General features: G+C 27.5%; 1 long non-coding RNA gene across 1 annotated transcript; it reads left to right on the plus strand.

Moving 5' to 3' along the window:
• Window positions 1–4,662: 4,662 nt before the first annotated feature.
• Window positions 4,663–7,279, plus strand: LOC140919509 (uncharacterized). Its single transcript, XR_012162129.1, has 4 exons — window positions 4,663–5,619; window positions 5,768–5,966; window positions 6,720–6,822; window positions 6,931–7,279. It is a non-coding gene; the product is annotated as an uncharacterized lncRNA (long non-coding RNA).
• Window positions 7,280–7,662: the final 383 nt, after the last annotated feature.

The raw sequence follows: 7,662 nt of genomic DNA on the forward strand, positions 1-7,662 counted from the left end.
TACTTTGGAGTCATTCTTGACCACTGAGTTTGTAAGCCTCTCTTGCAAGGCTAACTCCAATCCCTGCAACATTGCCCACATCTTAGCAAGTAAAGCATTACACATACCAATCTTCTACGCATAACCCATAATCCAATTTCCAAGAGAATCTAAAAAAAGACCTCTACATCCAACAATGGATGTAGAACTCTTGTAAGTACCATCACAATTGAGCTTGATCTAATTGCTATATGGTCGACCTGCAAATCATATTCTCCATCAAGTTTCGATATCGGCCATGTTTATTCAAGAGAACCCGATACCATAAGCCATTAGAATTAGTCAATAAATTCAGAAGTATTGTAAAAAAGAATAACATAATTTCATTAACTAAGTTTGTTTGATGCTTAGACCACCATTCTCCTTAGGCATACAAAAAACCTCTCAACTGATCAAGTGAGTCTTACGAGTTGTCTCAATGTCTCCCGTAAATAAAGCCTCATTGTAATTTTTCCAACTCATTACAACTAGTTGTAGGGATTTTGGCATACTCCATATGAAAGTAAGAGATTGAACTCAATACAGATTGACTTAGAGTGATTCTTCCTACCAAGCTCAAACATTTTTGCTTCAAACAACTCATATGCCTTTGAACTTGCTTATCTAATCTATGTATGTTGCATAATCTTCGGTCGAAGTTGGGGATCTGCATTAGTTTAGAAATGTTTTTAGAGTCTTTTCAACATTGATCTTTTGGCCCGAGGCTTGATATAATTGATCCAAGCAATGTGTGATGCAGTAAGCTTGTTGTATAGTAGCCTCTGCAAACAAAAGAAGTTCATCTCCAAAAGAAGGTGAGACACATTAGGCCCCACCACCCTACACGCATTGGCTTCTAGTAACCTGCGTCGAATTAACCTGGTCAACGATAATATGTGATAGACGATACATACAAATAACAAAAAGATAAAGAGAACATGGTCACCTTGTCAAATACCTCTAGACGGGGCAAAGCTATCAAGCTTGTCCCCATTTCATAAAAGTTTGAAAGACGAAGTAGAAATACAATGATGAATTAAGTTAATAAACTCCTTAGGAAACTTATAACCCCAAAGACATTGAGTAAAAAAACTCAACTGTAGCATGTCATTGGTCTTCTCCAAATCAGTCTATATTGACATAAACACCTTCTAAATTTTATTTAATTTATTTACGTGTTGTATTGTTTTACTTGGAAGGACCGTGTTTGTGTGTCTTTTTTTATTTTAAAAATTTATGCTTTTGTACTTTATGTTATGAATAAGAAACAACAATTTTTATTGATTAGTTGTGTTTAAAACATTGTTAGTTTTTGTTAATGTTACTTTAAATTGTTATGAAATTAATTTGTTTGCTTAATTAAATGTTGACTTGGTTTTTTTAATTGTATGATTACTTTTTAAACGTCACAAAAAATTTGTTTGTTAAATGTTTGTTTTAATTGTTTTTCTTATTTTGCTATTTTCTAATTTATTGTGAAGATTAAAAGAAATTTGACAGAGTTTGCTAAGAGTGGACGACGTGACATCGACGTCTTTTGTATTTGTAACAATTATAATTTGACAGAGTTACAAGGAGTCCTTTAATTATTGTATTTGTATTTTAACAATTATAATTTTTGTTACATTAAGTAGTTGACTAAATAAATATAAAAGATTAGTTATATCTATTGTTGATGAAAGAGACAACAATAACTCATTATTATTACTCTCATAAATAAGGGGCCATTGTATTTCAATTTGTCAAAAAACATGTTAACCTTTATATTTTATTTTGTGTTAGTGATAACATTATTTTTAACGTGTATTACTATGAATTTACTTAACCATAAAATAACATTCAAATGATTTGTAAAATTATTTTATACTATATAATATAGATTATGGTACCCACAAGTTAGTAAAAGTTGATAGTATTAAATTTTCTTTTGTGACTTAGTGAAGTTAAATAAGTGAATTCTATATAGGCATTGAGTTTTAGTTTGAAAGATTAATTACTTGGAAATCTCTTTAACTAGTATCTTTATTATTACTATTATCATATGTTGCCGCAAATTAAATTTTTGTTAATACAACCTTTTATTTCTACATGATTCTTCTATATATGTTTACTAATTGATTTTACCTCTTACTATTGTTTGTTATTATATGCGATCTGCGGATAATTGTTTTTCTTATCAATATAGAAAATTGCTTATTTTACCTCAATTAACTAAAAAGCTTGATCACCGTTGTGATTTATTTAGTTACTTAAGGATTAGATGCATGTTGACTATATAACATTGTGGGAGTTGCTATAAATCAATCTTATGTATAAGACTTTGAAATTAGTAATTTATAGACGTTACTTTAAGTGTGTCTTGCAACTAAGTTTTGATTATAAGTTATAGTTTGGAGGTACCTAATGCTTGTAGAATCATACACTTTAATCTATTTTTCACATATGGTAGCAAACCAATATTGTATCCTTTTCTTTATTTTTAATAAAGAGGATGAATTGTTTATTGTTGTTTTATATTACTGCATTAGTTATCATGCTTAAGTCAATTAATATATATATATATATTGACTTCATATTCATATTAAATGAGAGAAGATGTTATAATAAGATAATTATATATAAACAATATAATTTATATGAATGGTTATGATTGAAAGTAGTTAAAGCGATATATGACTATTTAAAAAAATCACATTCATAATATTATCGATGGATAAGATTTACTTCTCTCATCTTTCATTATAACATAATCTCATATATATATATATATATATATATTATATGTGTGTGTGTGTGTGTTTAAGAGAATTTATACGCTAGATTTAATTATGATATGAAAGTATAAAAATGATTTTTTTCACTATGATATGAAAGCGACTAATGTCATTGAAATGTTATATGCGTTTATATTCATAATTCTTAAAGGTGTGGAATGATTTAAATATTACTTTGTTTGTACGACTTAAGTTAAATTTATTGAGTAATTAGTAACATAATTTAAACTTTATTTTTTATCTGTATATTATAGTGAGTAACTACAATATTATTTATTTTTTTGTAATTAAAATGTTAAATGTGATATGTGCTTAATTAAATTATTGTTGCGTGTTAGTTTATCATGCTAGCCTAATTGGTTCTTGACATGATGTGCTTTATTGAGGTGTGAACATCTTAAATATTTTGAGTATATCTTTAGAGACTAAATTTAAATCTTAAAAAAAATTAGATATTTGCTCACTTATATTTTAACACAAATTTCGAGAACTAAATTTTTTTAACGAAAAGAATTATAATATAACAAATTTTATAAAAAGTTATTCAATTAATTAAACAAAAAATTAAAAGATTTAATTTGATATTAAAAATATTTTAGAATATATGTTCATAGATATTGTGATTAATTTTTTCTATATATGTGCTAGTTATGGTATGATAATTTTATATATATTTGATTTAGTGGTTAAAATAAACTATTAAGATTACAATTGATTTTTTTTAAACATTAATAATTTAATATAAATATTTTGGAGGTTGATATTTTAATTATGATTGAGTAAAACAAGCGAAAGTTTTTTTTTTTTTTTTAAGTTTAGAAATAGAAAATAAAATAGATTTTGGTTACTTTTTGCACCTTTCATTTTTGTTTATTTTTATTTATTTATTATTATTTTTGTTTAAACTGCTTTGCGTACTCCAATTTCAGACGTATGCTTTTTGCCTCCCTTCTACAAAACATTAATCAACTATCCTTCTTCATTGCACCATTGCAAATAAGAAATGAAAACCATTTTTCTGTCAAATTTATTCGCACAATTTTCCTGCCATTTAAATCGAACTCAACCACCTTCCTACACAAAAACAATTGAATCCATTTATGGAATTGGTTTCATTGATCTTGCTCCATTACACAAGAAACAATTGTGTTTATTTTCTTGGGAGAGTTGTTTTGTGCCATTTCCGCTGTTTGGAAAATTTGAACATTTTTTTTTGAATTTATATCGTCGAAATCTTCAAGAAAAACTATTCATTTATATATTTCGGTGAAGTTGATGTCGGATCTTTTCAGCACTACGACATGTGGGTGAAACTTTTTCTGACTATACGTTTTGTGTCGTTTTAACGTTAATTTTTACGCTATTTGTAATTTATTAATTGTGTATCGGTGACTCTTACAACATGTAGCTGATTTTTTGAAGTAATTTTTATGCTATTTTTAATTTATGCTCTGATTGTTTCATGCATATATTCAAGCTTCATCTACACATTAGTCTAGTTGGCATGTTATTCTTACCCCTTGCAATCTTCTCCAGACATGTGCATGTTTAAAGCTTATATGTTCTTAGCCGCTATAATACTAAGACCATCTAATCTCACACTAGGTATTGATATCGAATTACAACCATTGATTGTTGATTTAAAGAGGTTGTGGAATGATGTTTTAACATATAATATTGCTCAAAAGTAAAATTGTATTATGAGAGAAACTTTGATGTGGACCGCTAATCAATTCCTAACATACGAAATGTTTTTTGAATGGGGTACACACAGTAAATTAGCATGTCCTATTTTTATGGAAGAAAGTAAGGCATTTACATTAAAATTTGGTGCGAAGGCATCTTGGTTTGACTCACATTGTGGGTTTTTACCTTACGATCATCCATTTAGAAGAAATAAAAATGAATTTGCTCAGGGTATTACAGAAAGTTATGGACCTCCCATTCGATTGACATTTGAACAAGTTTGTGATCGAGTTAAAGATGTACCGGAGGTTGAAACCTCATATGGTGTTGTTTTGAAACCTCATGGTTATGTTTGATTGCATAGTTGGAGAAAACATGTATTTTTTGAGATCTTCCGTATTGAAAAGATAACCTTTTGAGATATAATCTCGATGTTATGCATATTGAGAAAACTTATTTGACAATATATTTAACAATGTGATGAATGTCAAAGGAAAGACTAAGGATAATGACAAAGGTCGGAAAGACTTAGCTCTTTATTGCAAATAAAATGATTTCTTGTTAGTGGAACATCCGAACGATAAAACCTTAAAACCATGAGCAAATTATACTTTAGTTTTTGTTGATGCAAAAGTTGTTTGTAGGTGGATAAAAGAACTCAATATTCCATATGGTTTTTCTTTAAATTTTACAAATGTGCTTATATGGAAAATGGAATGATGAATGGAATGAAAAGTCATGATTGTCACATATTTATGGAACGTTTACTTCAAAATGCATTTAGTTTTATGTCTACAATTTATTAAATACACTTGTTGAGGTAAGTCAATTTTTTAAAAGTTTGTGTTCTTCAATAGTGAGAGAGGATGATATGATCAAAATGGAAAATGATATGTCTTTGATCAAAACCAACTAGTCGAATTAAATCAGATGATCATGGAATGAAAGATGAAGCATATCAAGTAGATGAAATATCCAATAATGTATACGATGTAATAGAAGTTGAGCCATTAAATCGCTTATGTAATGATTTACCAAATTCTGATGAAGATGATGATGAAGAATTAGAGGTTAAGGAAGATTCGATTCATGTTGATTTTGATGAGGATTGATATTGAATGATACTAATAATTTGTAATAAGTAAGTAATTTTTTTTATTCCTAAATGACAATATCAATGTAATAGTAATTTATTTTATTGAATAACAATTTATTTCATAATTTATAATCATATTAAATTCTATTTCTATTTCTATTTATATGATATATCATATGTTATATATATATAGTCATGGCATCAGGAGAATGATCATTTGATCCGTCGCCAACCAGTGGTAGAGCTGATATAATGAGGGGAAAACGAGTTATGCGTTGTAGGACTCATCATACTTTTTTGAGCGACTGTACTTTGGTGCCTCCACCAATGATTGAAACATCATCCCATGCACTTGAAGTGAAATTGAAAATCATCCACATGTATACAGAAAGGTTGGTACGATGAATCTTACTCATTCTGACACGGTTTATGTTGATCACCATGGTCGAATTGTCCTCACACCTATTGGTCAAGGGTAATTATTTAATTAATTACATGTAGTTATTCTCATAATTTTTTACCCATAATTCTTTAAATGATTTAATTAATTTATTATAATACTTTTACTTTTACATGTTTATTCATTCGGTAGAATCTGCAACTATCATCACCATTGTATTAAAATAAAGTATAAAAAACGTTTTAAAATGTGGGATGAAATAACAAAGACCGAAGATCAGAATGATTCACATCTATTTTTTATGCTTTTAAAGTAAGTAATAATATATGAAATATTTAAACTTTTTATTTTTCTTTTAAGTGTCTTTTAAATATTGTTTTAATGAATTTGTTTTCTATAGAGTTTGTGTACGTGGAAGGTTGAGCATGGGCTTCATGTGATGGATGTTTTTTATAAAAGTTGTGCTACTGGTCTCTTTGATTTCCAACGAGATATGCGTATCATAAAATATCTCAAATGGGTTTGAGAGTCTATTCGAAACATGTTGTGTGAGCATTGACAATCAAATAAATTTTAAAAAATATATGAGGAACAAAAAAAAAAGAGCATTGACTAAAACAATCGCATAGGAAGTTCCATTAATTTTCAAGGAACTAGATGGCGAATGATATAATTATTTTATTTTTCTAATTATTTATTTTGTTACTTCAATTATTAATTTTTTTTTTGTTTCAAATTATTTTAGGAGAAAGAGCTTGGAAAATCAGTCCAAGATTACGAGGTGTTCATTGTAACCCATAAAAAAATGTACAGAAAATTTTATTTCTGATTGTGCCAAGAATGTTGATGTACGTATGGTTTTTCAAATTTGATTTATATATGTAGTTAATTTTTATTTTTTTTATAATATTTTGTTTAATTAATTGGTTTAAATTTATCTGGTACATTGAAAAAAGGACCATCGAGATTATATGTCAAGACGTCTTCATCTAGTTAAAGTTGAAGAAAGGACCATCGGGATCATACGATGATGCAATTCAGGCTAAAGTGCATACAATTAAAATACAGATGGAACAAAAACATTTAGAAAGTCCATGATTGATGCGGCACGAGTAGAAAAGGCGAGAGTTGAGAATAGATTAAGGGAGGAGATATGTAATCCCCAAAATTCTCAACAAATGCAAAATTGACATTCATATTCTTTTCAATATAACTATCAGCAGGAGCAGTTGTCACACCTTAGTATAATTATCAACAACATATACAACCATTGCAACATTCTCATTTGTCGACGTCTTCGTTTCAATATCCTTCTTCCCAATATTAACATGGAGGATATTATCGACCGGATATACCAACATCGTCAAATGATAATTATAATCGGCCTAATTTGTTGTGAATATTTGGATATTATTTAATACTTTTATTATATTTATCTTTATTTTCAAATTTACTTTGTCTCATTAATCATTTTTAAAAATTTAATTCAAATTTAAAATATTTTAAATCTACTCTTAAGTTATTTAACTTTAAATAGTTAAATACAAGTTTTATTTTATTTTAATGAAAATGAAAATTTATTCTATTTTATATAAATTTATTTAATTATGATAAAATGATTAAATAATAATTAATTTTATAAAATAAAATTTAATAAATAAAATTATATAATTTGTAATTTTAATATG

The sequence above is a fragment of the Cicer arietinum genome, chromosome 3 (assembly GCF_000331145.2).
Source record: "Cicer arietinum cultivar CDC Frontier isolate Library 1 chromosome 3, Cicar.CDCFrontier_v2.0, whole genome shotgun sequence".
NCBI classification, from domain to species: Eukaryota; Viridiplantae; Streptophyta; class Magnoliopsida; order Fabales; family Fabaceae; genus Cicer; species Cicer arietinum.